Source organism: Camelina sativa, chromosome 13 (assembly GCF_030686135.1).
Source record: "Camelina sativa cultivar CO46 ecotype springtype chromosome 13, ASM3068613v1".
Taxonomy (NCBI): domain Eukaryota; kingdom Viridiplantae; phylum Streptophyta; class Magnoliopsida; order Brassicales; family Brassicaceae; genus Camelina; species Camelina sativa.
The window spans coordinates 20,188,460-20,201,453 of NC_141892.1; the positions used below are offsets into that span (position 1 = coordinate 20,188,460).

Genomic DNA, 12,994 nt, shown 5'->3' on the forward strand with positions numbered 1-12,994 from the left:
AGTATACATGTGTCAATAATTGTGACTCAAAATGACTGATCGAATAGGAAAGCTTCAGATTTTGGCCTTATCTACAAAAGTTAATTATATAGGTGTCAATAATTGTGACTCAAAATGACTGATCGGATAGGAAAGTATCTTGTAAGTTCTCCTCTCTCTCCCTCTATCTCTATCTCTATCTCTATATCTATCTCTATAAGTATATCTCTCTCAATCTTCAAAAGTATCTCTCTCAGATTAAAATGATATATATCAAAGGTTTTCTCAAAGTAGTTGATTCCATGTCTTTGAATCACAATACATACATGATATGAAGGATCTCTAGGGGAATCATAAGATTTTGGGATTCTAAGACCAATCCACGATTGTCCAGGGTTTTTTGTTTTTTGTTTTATTAATCGAAATCGTTTCTTTGGTTTTAATAATCGTAATTAGAAGATTTAGGGATTATAAGATGCTATGTGTGTCTCTTTTGTTAATTTCAGTTAAATCTGAATTGGGTTTTCAATTTTGCCTCACAATTTTGCAAAGGTTGGGATCTTGAAACTCAGCAAATTTAGGGTTTTTATGACACATGTATACGATGTTTTTTTAGTGGTTGATTAAACCTATGCAAGATGTTTCAGGTTCTGTCTTTTTCGTTGAGTTTTCTGAAAATATCATATTAAATGTAGAATCTAGAATGATTTAACTGATCTGATGCTCTAGATATTTATAACTACTACTACGAAAAACTTAGGGTTTCTAAGATGTACTAGACAGTTTTTTTCATAGTTTTGTGGTATTTCATGTCTTACGGCTCCAAAAGCATACCCATATGTTAAGTTAATTTGGCGAACTAAATCTTATATATATATATATATGTGTGTGTGTGTGTGTTCTAGTCTTTCTTGAAGTATCTTGCTGATCTTATGGCTCCAAAGGAAAATGTTAATCAAAATCTATATGTAGGTCAAACGAAGATGTCAATAACAATGAGCAAGAGAAGAAGGTTTTCCCTTGTGCGGTAGTAACGTCAACCCTCTCTCTATATATCTCTCTAAATACTCTCAGATTGAAAATGATATACATCAATGGTTTCTCAAAGTATTTTATTAGGTTATAGTCTTTGAGTCGCAATATATTTGTACATGATTTGGCTGGGGACTCTAAGACCTATCAAAGATAGTGTAGGGTTTGTTTGTTAAATCTGAGAATTTATTTTCAAAATGTAGTCTCACAAAATTTGGGGATCTCAGAATAATTAGGGATTATGCATCTGGATGTTTCATTTTTTGTTTTATCGTTTGCAGAAATTTCTTGGCTTTTTAGAAACAAAAATTACATACTAAAAAGGAATCTAGCCTGATTTATTGATCTGATCTGATGCATCTTAAGTGAAGTTTGTGGCCAGTGATTCGATTAAATTACATTATTTTGTTTGGACAACAAATCAGGCTAGGGCTTCTAGAAGCATCTTGCAATGGCTATGACTCCCAAAATTGATAACTTTCAATTTGGAAGACATTTTGTTTAAACTCATGGCTGTGGTATTTTATATGTTTTTTTTGCTTTCTTATATATTTCAATTTGTTTGTCGAAATGTATATGAGAATCTCATGGCTAGGACTCCATGATAAATTTCAGTTTCAGACATATATTATTTAAGGCGTTATGGTATTTCATGTAGGTCAAAAGAAGATGTTAGTAAAAATGGGCAAGACAAGAAGGTTTTCCCTTTTGGTGACCTTCCATCAAGCCTGTTGGAGATAATTAATAATGTATTCTCTTGTGTTAGGAGATAACATTCGTGCATCGGCTATTTGCAAGGCATGGCGTAAAGTCGCTGAATCTGTTTTTGTGGTAAAGCATCCATAGGTTATCACCTTGCCGTAACGTGATGACTTGATGGTTCTCTTTGATCCATTGGACTGGAGGAGGTACACACTGAATTATCTTGAGTTCATAGATCCTTAGAAAATCTATGGCAACTGAAACATTAGTTTATATGAATTTCTCGGGTTAAAAAAAAAGACTTTAAATTATGTGATCACCAAGACTAAAACCACCAAAAAAATTGTAACACCCGACCGCCACCTCTCAGTGGCTCCCATGTCCTATCCCAATCTATGGGCTCATCTTCCTTAATGAGCCTCACGTCCTCTCACTAGACCCGTGAGTCCATCCATATCCGACGGCCGGTTTGCTACGTCCGGGAGGCTTTAAAGACTTGTTACCGTCCCTACAAATCACCACATGATCTTTCTCTGTGTTTTGTCCTCACTCGCATAGTACCAAAGTACACGTACCTTTTCGGTCAAGGGTCCTGAGAAAACTTCCCAGTTAAGCGTGCTTATGCTGGAGTAAATTAACGCCATTTATTTATAGAGTAAATTAAACCGAACCATAGAGTACTTAGTACCGGTGCTACGGAAATATATGTTTTTAGATCTCGCATTTGAAATCCTCCTTCTTTCTTCTTTATTGTATTACATTATATATAGTAATATATATAACTACAGATGTACATGTAATTAAGAAGTTCTTGTATTTGTATACGTAACTTCCGTCCCCCCGCTTTCAAAATTATAATTTAAATATTGTCTACTAGAACGATCTTATAGATTCTATTTGAAAACGTAAACGCCTTTTTATGTAAAATTTAAATTGAGAGAATTTTTGTAAAAAAAAAAGAAATTTTTTTATTATATCTTTGTTATCTGATATGAGAAATACGAGAAAAAAGAATAAATGAATTTGATATACCAATAAAAAAAGAAGAAGGATGTGGAAAACAAGACAGGAATTCTCTACAATGACACTGTAAACCAATTGAAAGGGATGTAGCGCAGCTTGGTAGCGCGTTTGTTTTGGGTACAAAATGTCACGGGTTCAAATCCTGTCATCCCTACCTATTACTGCTCTTCTGAGCAGTAACGAGGTATCTGTTTTGATCGATTTTTTTAATAAAATCGGACATACATATAATTCTGAAATTTATGATATACTATGTAGGATATAGTATATACGTACAAAATCGAGTCGGGTTAAAGAATGCCCTCTTTCTAGCCTTTTCGTTTTTTAGAAAAAAAACAAGAAAAACGCTCTTAGTTCAGTTCGGTAGAACGTGGGTCTCCAAAACCCAATGTCGTAGGTTCAAATCCTACAGAGCGTGATTTCACTCTTGTTTATTAGATTGTGTCAAAATTCCACTGTTCAAAATTACTGAGCAGCAATCGGAATTAGACCTCCCGCATAGGAAAGCAAGAAGGAGGTCAGTAAAAAAACGAGATGTTAATTAATTAAAAGTCCAACTGATCACCACGTCTGTATTGTAAATAAGCAGTTACGAATAATCCAGCTAAAGTAATAGGAATTAGACCTAAGACGATTCCAAATAAAAAAACTTCAATCATTTCAATTTTCTTTTGTTTTCATTTTTGAAAGGGAGAAAAGAGAGGTACTATCTATTCCTAGCTCTTAATCTGTATTGCCGATGAATCTGAATGACCAAAATTGGGTAATTAACACGGTAAGCAACTATTGAACATATGAAATACCACCGAAAACCTTTTTTTATAAAAAAATCTGCATTCCATTAATTTCAAATAAGTCGTATTTTGCTTAGACCAATAAATAGAACTGAGGTTATAGTTAAAGCTGCTAGTAGAAAACCGAAATAACTAGTTATAGTAAGCATGAAGGGACTCAATAAAATATGTTTTTTTATACATATGTTTCTAAAGTACTTCCCTAAGTTTCAATTGAAATTTTTTTTTAGAAATAGAGAAAGATAACTAGTTCCAAGAATTAAAAAATTCAATTGAAAATTGGTGAATTATCAATCATTATAGGTGGTATGAACAAAAATAGAGAAGGATAAAAAGAACTCAATTCATCGTCTTTGGCATCTGCACTATCTCAGGAGTCAGAATTAACGTAACTAATTAATTGAAAAACTCTTTAAGAAATTAATAATAAAAAAAACTCTATTATCTAACGTCAGTCAAAACATATAACTTTTTTTGAATTAATATGTAAAAATTTGAAAATAAGTTGTTTTATTCTTTTTTTTTTTAATTGACCTTAGAACCTAGAATATGCCCCTTTCTACTTTATTAAAATTGAATTTACTTAAATTTGAACTCATTAGATTAAATAGTAGAGCAGTTTTCTTCATTTAATCTATCGAATGAGACTAAAAAGAAAAGAGGTATCCTACACGGAGAACGAGATTAGTCCAAAAAATATTTATTTATTTTAACTAGATTTTAAAAGATAACTAGATTTTTAAAACTTGTAATTAGCAATTTCTATTATCGTTTCCTTTCAAGGTTTTAGGTTGTTTTCTTTCGAGATTATATAGAAAATAGAGTGAAAAACCCATCACCTTTGTAGTTAGTTAAAGAAAGAAAAAAACCTTTGAATTGTGAATTGAATACAACAAAACAATGCACCCATTACAAATATTTAGTATTTTTGTTATTATTTTTATTATTATTTGTTGTTCTTTTTAATTGATCCAATCCAAAACTATTCTTCTTTTTCTTGTTACTGCAAATTCATTCCTTAAAATGAAACAAAAAGTAAAAGGGGGGGATCACATTATCATTAAAAAAAATCTATTCTACAATTATGCATATGCAATGAAAATGAAATTTATTAATTTTTAATTCAATTAACTTGGGACAATATGAAAATTTCCTTCATGAATTATTAGAATTAAAAACTAACCTCTTGGGTTTTCATTTTATCTAATCTTTAGTTTATTTTCTAGTCCAAAACGAATAAAGGATCAAAGCCCCTTATAGATTACAGTAATTTGAAAAAGTGGGACACGGTTATACATCGACAAGCAAGAAAAAAAAATTATCTAACACCCCATTTCTATACTAATTCAAATTGCGTTGCTGTGTCAGAAGAAGGATAGCTATACTGATTCGGTAGACTCTAAAAATACCCTTGGTACTTTATTGACGATCTCACAAAGATGCAATCTCAGTTAATTTTAATTTACTGATTCATCTTTTACAGAATCGATTCCCTACGAGAATATCTGGAGTTCAGTATGTCTGGAAGCACAGGAGAACGTTCTTTTGCTGATATTATTACCAGTATTCGATACTGGGTCATTCATAGCATTACTATACCTTCCCTATTCATTGCGGGCTGGTTATTCGTCAGCACCGGTTTAGCTTACGATGTGTTCGGGAGCCCTCGTCCAAACGAGTATTTTACAGAGAGCCGACAAGGCATTCCATTAATAACAGGCCGTTTTGATCCTTTGGAACAACTCGACGAATTTAGTAGATCTTTTTAGGAGGACCCAATGACTATAGATAGGACCTATCCAATTTTTACAGTGCGCTGGTTGGCTGTTCATGGACTAGCTGTACCTACCGTTTCTTTTTTGGGGTCAATATCAGCAATGCAGTTCATCCAACGATAAACCTAATTCAATTATAGAGCTATGACACAATCAAATCCGAACGAACAAAGTGTTGAATTAAATCGTACCAGTCTCTATTGGGGGTTATTACTCATTTTTGTACTTGCTGTTTTATTTTCGAATTATTTCTTCAATTAAGAAAAGAGCATAGAATAATAAAATAAAAAAGAAAGAGGAGTAATTTTCTTATCCCATTCGGATGGATTATATATAATAATTATCTCTGACTGTTTATGTTTCTAGCATGACCACTCGATGAAATGTGGAGGGAAGCGGGATAAATGGCTGATACTACTGGAAGGATTCCTCTTTGGGTAATAGGTACTGTAGCTGGTATTCTTGTGATCGGTTTAATAGGTATTTTCTTTTATGGTTCATATTCAGGATTAGGTTCATCCCTGTAAAAATTGGATGAGCTGAGTTATAGACGTGAAAACATAAGAACTCAACGGGGCCCAACTCTTCCTTCTTTGTCTGATTCGAGGGGGTCCCGTTGAACTGCTAATAATCAGAACAAATTTTTATCGTGTTTTTGAAAAATGAACTTAATTAGATTAGTAGATTATGAACATATAGTATTTTTTAACCTTTCAAAGATAGAATAAAAAAGGGGAATCACTTAATTCCCCCTTTTCCTGCTTCCCCGGCTGACACAATATTTTTTATCATTAGATCTATCATTAAAATTTTCAATTTGGTCTATACTATATAAAATAGAAATATAAGTTTTTTCTTATTTTATTTATTTAGTATTTCATCAAAATTGAAAAAAAAAAGAAAACTACAAAAAGTAACTACTATTATATTATTAATTAATAATTATATATACTTTTAATTAATATATTATAATATATTAAAACGTTATATATATAGAAACAGTAATATATATGTAAACTAAGAATAGGAATTTTTAACGAATTGAATCAAGACGGACAAGATGGACACAAGAAAAGGATGTCTAAAATTCCTTTTCTTGTGTCGAAGACTAGCAAGATAAAAAATACTCCCTATAGTCCCTAAAACTTGTTGTTTCGCCGATTTATGGTTCCCTTTTTTTTCGGCGCGTGCGTTCCTTATCTGATTTTAGTATCTAGTCAATTTTTGCCATTCGACTAGAAAAAAAACTCTTGATTATTCATACATTCTATCAATTTCAATTGGTCAATAACGACAGAGTTACATCACACCTCTTTTCGTTTTTCAAATTTTTATTGAAAAATAAATAAAGGGGGGGTAAAGTGAATTCTTCTCAATATACATACTAGTATTAGGACTATGATACAAGTAATTTCTGACATCTAGAATAGCAAATCTAAAAAGAGGCAAAAGGCTTTTCATAATTTTTTTGTTCTTTTTTACGAATTTGATAAAGCTAAATAGACAGATCTAAAAATTCATTTCGGATAATTGAACCTTCTCAAACTGTTTCTTTTTAAGAACCAAAAAGATTTGTGCCAAAACAACCGATCCTAAGAAGAACAAAAGGCCTTGGACACGTAATGGATCTTGAAGTACTATTTCCGCATCCCCCTGACCAAATCCACCCACATTAGGATTACTCGTTAATGGTTGATCGAGTTTAATGGATTCGCCCTCGGAAACAAGAAGTTCTAGGCCTCGAGGGATAATATCAATAACTTCGCGTCCATTTGATGCATCCACTATGGTTATTTCGTATCCCCCTTTTTCTTTTCGTAAAATTTTGCTTATTATCCCTCCTGCCGTAGCATTATAAACTGTATTGTTACTTTTGCTACCATCAGGATAAATCTGACCCCTTCCCCTGTTTCCACCTACGTATATAGGATATTTTAAGAAGTGAACATCTTTATTAGTAGCAGGGTCCGGAGCAAGAATAGGAAAGGTTATTTCACTATATTTTTGACCAGGAACAGGACCTATCACAAGAATATTTTTTTTATTGGGGCGATAATTCTGAAAAGACAGATCTCCCAGCTTTTCTTTCATCTCGGGTGAAATACGATCGGGGGGGGCTAATTCAAACCCCTCCGGTAAAATAAGAACAGCTCCCACATTCAAAGCTCCTTTTTTACCATTAGCTAGAACTTGTTTTAGTTGCATATCATAAGGAATTTTAACAACTGCTTCAAATACAGTATCAGGAAGTACCGTTTGTGGAACCTCAATATCCACGGGCTTATTAGCTAAATGGCAATTGGCACATACAATACGCCCAGTTGCCTCTCGTGGATTTTCATAATTCTGCTGGGCAAAAATCGGATATGCACTTGAAATGGATGCCCAAGTTATTATATATATCATGAGTGAGACAGATATGGAGCGAGTAATCTCTTCCCTTATCCAAGAAAAGGTATTTCTAGTTTGCATGGTCCAATCATTTATCCCGAAAATTTCTACAATAAAGTTAGCTAGGTCGATAATATACTTCCCTAGCCACAATTCTGCTATTTACATTTACTGAAAAAAAATCAAATTTTTTTGTTGAAATATACAAGGAATCCCTCATGGGTAAAAAGAGTAAAGTAAATACGACTTTGATTTGGTTATGATGTATAAGGTACGAAAGATTAAAATTGGATCGGTGAATCTTTTTTTAGTCGTTTATTGCATGATAAATCACTACAAGTGACGGAGATACACGATTTAAATAACGAAAAATCCAATATTTAAAAATTGTATCAAGAATGACTGGAAAGGTAGAAACTAGACCAGATAAAATTTGCTCATAATGAGCAAACCCAAAATCTTTGTAAATATAACCAATCATTAGTTCCCAACCGTGAGGCGAATGGAATCCAATACATAAATCAGTTAATAAAAGAATCGAAAAAGCTTTAATTGTATCACTTAAATTATATAGAAATTCTTGAACCCAAGAATTCAGAATAAAAAGCTTTTCCTTACCCCAAAAGGAATAACCACTTAGAATAACGAAAGATATTAGATTTGTCGAGAAGTGCAAGATTGTATGGATACGATACTCATTGTGTATCTTGATGAATTGGATCGTTTCTTTGTGGATTCCTAGACGAAATTGTTGTAAATCGGTTTCTGGGTATTCCTTTATCATTTCATCGAGCTGGAATAGTTCCTCTAATTGTATGAATTTTTCTAGAACACTTTTTTCTTGAATATCATTCAAAAAAGTTTCACATTGTCTAGTATTCCACCAATTAGTAATCCAAGTTTTCAAACTTTTATTACAGCAGAGAGAGATCAACCAGGGCAAAAAGACTATAGATGTAAAATAAAAAAAAGGAATGAATGCTTTATTTTTTGCCATTTTGAATCTGTGAATTGTTAATGAACCTACCTCATTTGTTGATTCTATTAGATCTAATATTTCTATCGAGCATGAGTTTCTATTCTAATTCGAATAGAATATAGTTAGCCTATGAATCCATTTTCTCTTTTGCTGTTGATTCAATACTGAGTCTTTGCTTTGAATCTAGAAAGAATACAGAAATAGACTCAGAATACACTTCCAACTTGAATCAAGAAAAATTGGGTTTCCAGGATGTTATTCCCCCTTTTTCGATCAATACTAATTTCGAGACGAAGAAACTCCTTTTCTATCAAATATATCAAAAAAAACGAGCATAAAAGAATAGATTAATATTCAATTGAAAAAAGGAAAAAAATAAATTATTTCGTTTTTTCTTCCTACTGCCAAAGCATTTAGTCTTTTAAAATTAATTCATTTCAAAATACTTCAATTGGTACACGCAAGAAGTAAGCCAATTCGGCAGCTTTTTGCTCAATTTCTCGTGTAGTAAAATTCTCATCAGTACGAATTAAAGGAATAGCCCCTTGACCTCGAATTTCCATATAAAGGACACGCCGAGCAGAAACACCCTCTTTAACTTCTATTCTGATGGACTGAATATCTTTCATAAAGAATCGTAAAAAGATGCGACGACTTTTTCCAGGAAATCCCCAACGAAAAATACGCACTATTCCTTCTTTTCGGTCGAAAAGATCATAACCACTACCCACATTCCACAAAATAGTGCACCACAAATAGCAACTAATAAAGAGACCCGCGATCCCATAGAAAGACATCACAATCCCTTGTGGAAAAAAAATGATTTCCTGGGACGGAAATAACGATATAACATTTCTACCAAGATAACTGGAAGTTCCAACCAATAAGAATCCTAATGAACCTAAAAATAGGATAAAGGCCCAGCAGAAATTACTTGTTTTTCGAGACCCCGTTATAAATTCTATCCATATAGATTCTGATCGCCAACTCATATATATTAGATCCAGTTATACATTTTTTTGGAATTGAGAAAATATGACTTTCTTTTTTTTTTTCAAAGTAACTCTCATCCACTATTTTGTTGTGAACCTTTACCTTAGGAGTAATTAATAGAATTGAATTGTTTATTTCTAAAATAATAACATCTCCTTCCTTTATATGATCCCCTATAGTTATATACATACAAATAAATAGATTCACTGGAATTTCAGACATCGGCCCGATGATGATCCATTTTTCAAAAGAGCGCAAGTTTTTTTACGTTTACACACGCATAAGAGCTTTTTTTATTTATGTTTGTAGGAATCTATGTGTTATACAATATTCTACCAAATGGGTCTTATCGAATCGAATCGAAGTTTTTAAAATAAAAAAGGGGTGATACGATTAGGTTTCAGCCGATCTAAAAAATCTTATTTTTTTGAATATGAAGAAATAAAGAAGCCATTGCAATTGCCGGAAAGACTAGGCCTACTAAAGGCACAAAAATAGAGGGTAAGTTATTGAAAGTTGTCATAAAATGGGTACCTCAATTTAATATTTGTACCTGTTATTGTTATATTCTGAATTCTAAAGATATCTTAGAATATCTTGTATTTTTTTTATTTCTATTATATATATTATATAATTATACTAAGTATCTTTAAGTAAATATATATCTAATACTAATATACAACCTAATAGAAATATATAGAATAGAACCTAATAGAAATAGAATAAAAAAATAGGTACAAGAAACGCCAAACTAAATAAATAGACTAATTCATCTTTCAAAACCAAATAGATGTATCATAATCCCCTTGTTAGATTGATTATTCTTTTTCTCTTATATCTTATAATAGTCATTAACAAGCAAGGGAGGAAAATAAACTTTTTTGTATTTGTCTAGTCTAATTTGAACTTAAAAAAAAATTCACTTTTTATCTTGTTGATAGAGGTTTACTGAGTAGTAAACAAGAATATCGATAAAAAAAATGATTCGAAAGAAAAATGAATTTTTCAGGGTTTTCATTTAATTCTGATAAACGAACCGTTCTATTTGATTTCATTTTTGTTCAAAGGAAAAAAAGCATGGAGCTGAAATAACTCGCTCAGAACACCTTTTAAAAGATTACGTGGTACAATTGCATCCAATAAGCCCTTACGTAATAAAGATTCAGCCGCTTGTGAACCTTCAGGCACGGCTTTTTTCAATGTTTGTTCAATTACTCTTTTACCCGCAAATGCAATATAGGCATAGGGTTCGGCAATAATGATATCCCCCAACATACCAAAACTAGCTGTCACTCCACCGGTAGTAGGAGATGTAAGAATTGATATATAGAATAACTTTTTACTTGATTGATAATCACATAAAACCGAAGAAATTTTAGCCATTTGCATCAAACTTAAACTTCCTTCTTGCATTCGTGCTCCTCCGGAAGAACACACTAAAATAAGAGGTAAACATTGATTGGTAGCATACTCGATCAAACGAGTTATTTTTTCGCCTACTACGGATCCCATACTACCCCCCATAAACCGAAAATCCATAACCCCAAGGGCTACCGGAATACCGTTTAGTTGACCTGTACCAGTTTGAACAGCGTCAGTCAATCATGTAGTTTTTTGAGCAGAGTCAATACGATTTTTATAAGGTTCCTCCTTCAAATGAAATTTAATGGGATCCGCGGAGACCATGTCTTCATCCATAGGATTCCAAGTACCCGGATCAATCGAAAGCTCGATTCTCTCTGAACTACTCATTTTCAAATAATGTCCACATTGTTCACAAACATTTATTTTGACTTTCTTATACATTAATCCATAACAATTGTCGCATTGAATCCACAATTGATTGTAGTTTTGAGTTATATCGAAATCCTTAGAACTTATTAAATTACTACGATTCCTATTAGTTCTTATCTTGTAATTTTTGCTTTCACGAATCTTTCCACTTTCACTACAAATGAAATTATAAATGTAACTTTCATTGGAATTATTACTATCGCTTAAAAAGTTACTATCAATACAGATGTAAGAACGAAAATAAGAATCAATGCAACTATTAATGTAATTAGTACAATTATATTTAGTATCCTTAATGTAAGGATCATAGTGCAGATCGTTGTCACCTTTAGATCTATTATTCAGATAACTAGAACTACAATAATTATAAAAAAAATTTTCTAGGTTACTAAAATCATTGTCAATCTCAAAATTTTGTTTTTTTATATCAAAATATATAGAATAACTATTCTTATTACTATCCCTAACAAAAAAGGTGTCATCCGATATGAAATTGCGAATGTCCTTGGAGCTAACTAAAAGATCAACATTGTTGGAATAATTAGAACGCTCACCCCAAACATAAAAGTTTTTATCCATATCATATATAAAACGGTCTTGACTTATAGTAGTCTTTTCACCAGGAGCAAAACTATCCATTGCTTTACTTCGTTCGCCTCTGTATTCCAATTCTCCCTTAGAAAACATAAAATTGAACCACGATTTTTCCATAGAGCTTCTGGCCTCTATTTAAATGAAAATACAATAACAATAGATGAATAGTCATTCAATGAAAAAATTGAAAAATGCAAATTTTTTTTGAATAGTTCATTTTCTATTCAGAGTAAGCAAAACATATCGATGCAATTGCTAAGATTATTAAGTAAAAGTAAAGTAATTGAAATTAATAAATTTCAATTCTAAATGAAAAAAAGGATTTTCTTATATTGTGTAAAATTCTCATAAAAAAAAAAAAAGAAATATTTGTTCTTCGCTTATGAATATAAGGATATGAAGAACTTTTTTAGTAAAATCTCGTATACTAATATAAAATAAAAAACGTTTTTTTATTCCAATACGGAATGAAAAGAAAAGGACAACATGCAGGATGGGGTAGAAGAAGCGGGGATACTTGGTTCAAGCCCTGACACGCAAGAATACAACACTCCTAAGAATCCATATTTCGTATAGGATTTCTTGTGGACACAACACTACAATAACAAAATTGTAGTTGTGTTTAATCTTCTTTTTTTTTTATTGAAGAGTTTTTTTATATCTAGATTAAGTATGTATCTATAAAAAAAATAGTATATACAACAGATAAACTCGGCTCAATCGTTTTAGTAAAAAAAAGATTGAGCCGAGTGCAATTAAACTAATAAAACAAACGTGAATTACTAATCTAATCTAATCTAATTTATCTACTCTTGGCCATCTAATTTATCGACGGTTGGGAAGTTAAATCTGATCTCTTTCCATACTTCACAAGCAGCAGCTAGTTCAGGACTCCATTTGCAAGCTTCACGGACAATTTCATTACCCTCGACTGCAAG

General features: G+C 32.0%; 1 non-coding gene across 1 annotated transcript; it reads left to right on the top strand.

Annotated features, from left to right (window-relative positions):
• The first annotated feature begins 3,080 nt into the window (after window positions 1–3,080).
• On the top strand, window positions 3,081–3,154 carry TRNAW-CCA (transfer RNA tryptophan (anticodon CCA)). The gene has a single exon. It is a non-coding gene; the product is annotated as a tRNA-Trp (tRNA).
• Window positions 3,155–12,994: the final 9,840 nt, after the last annotated feature.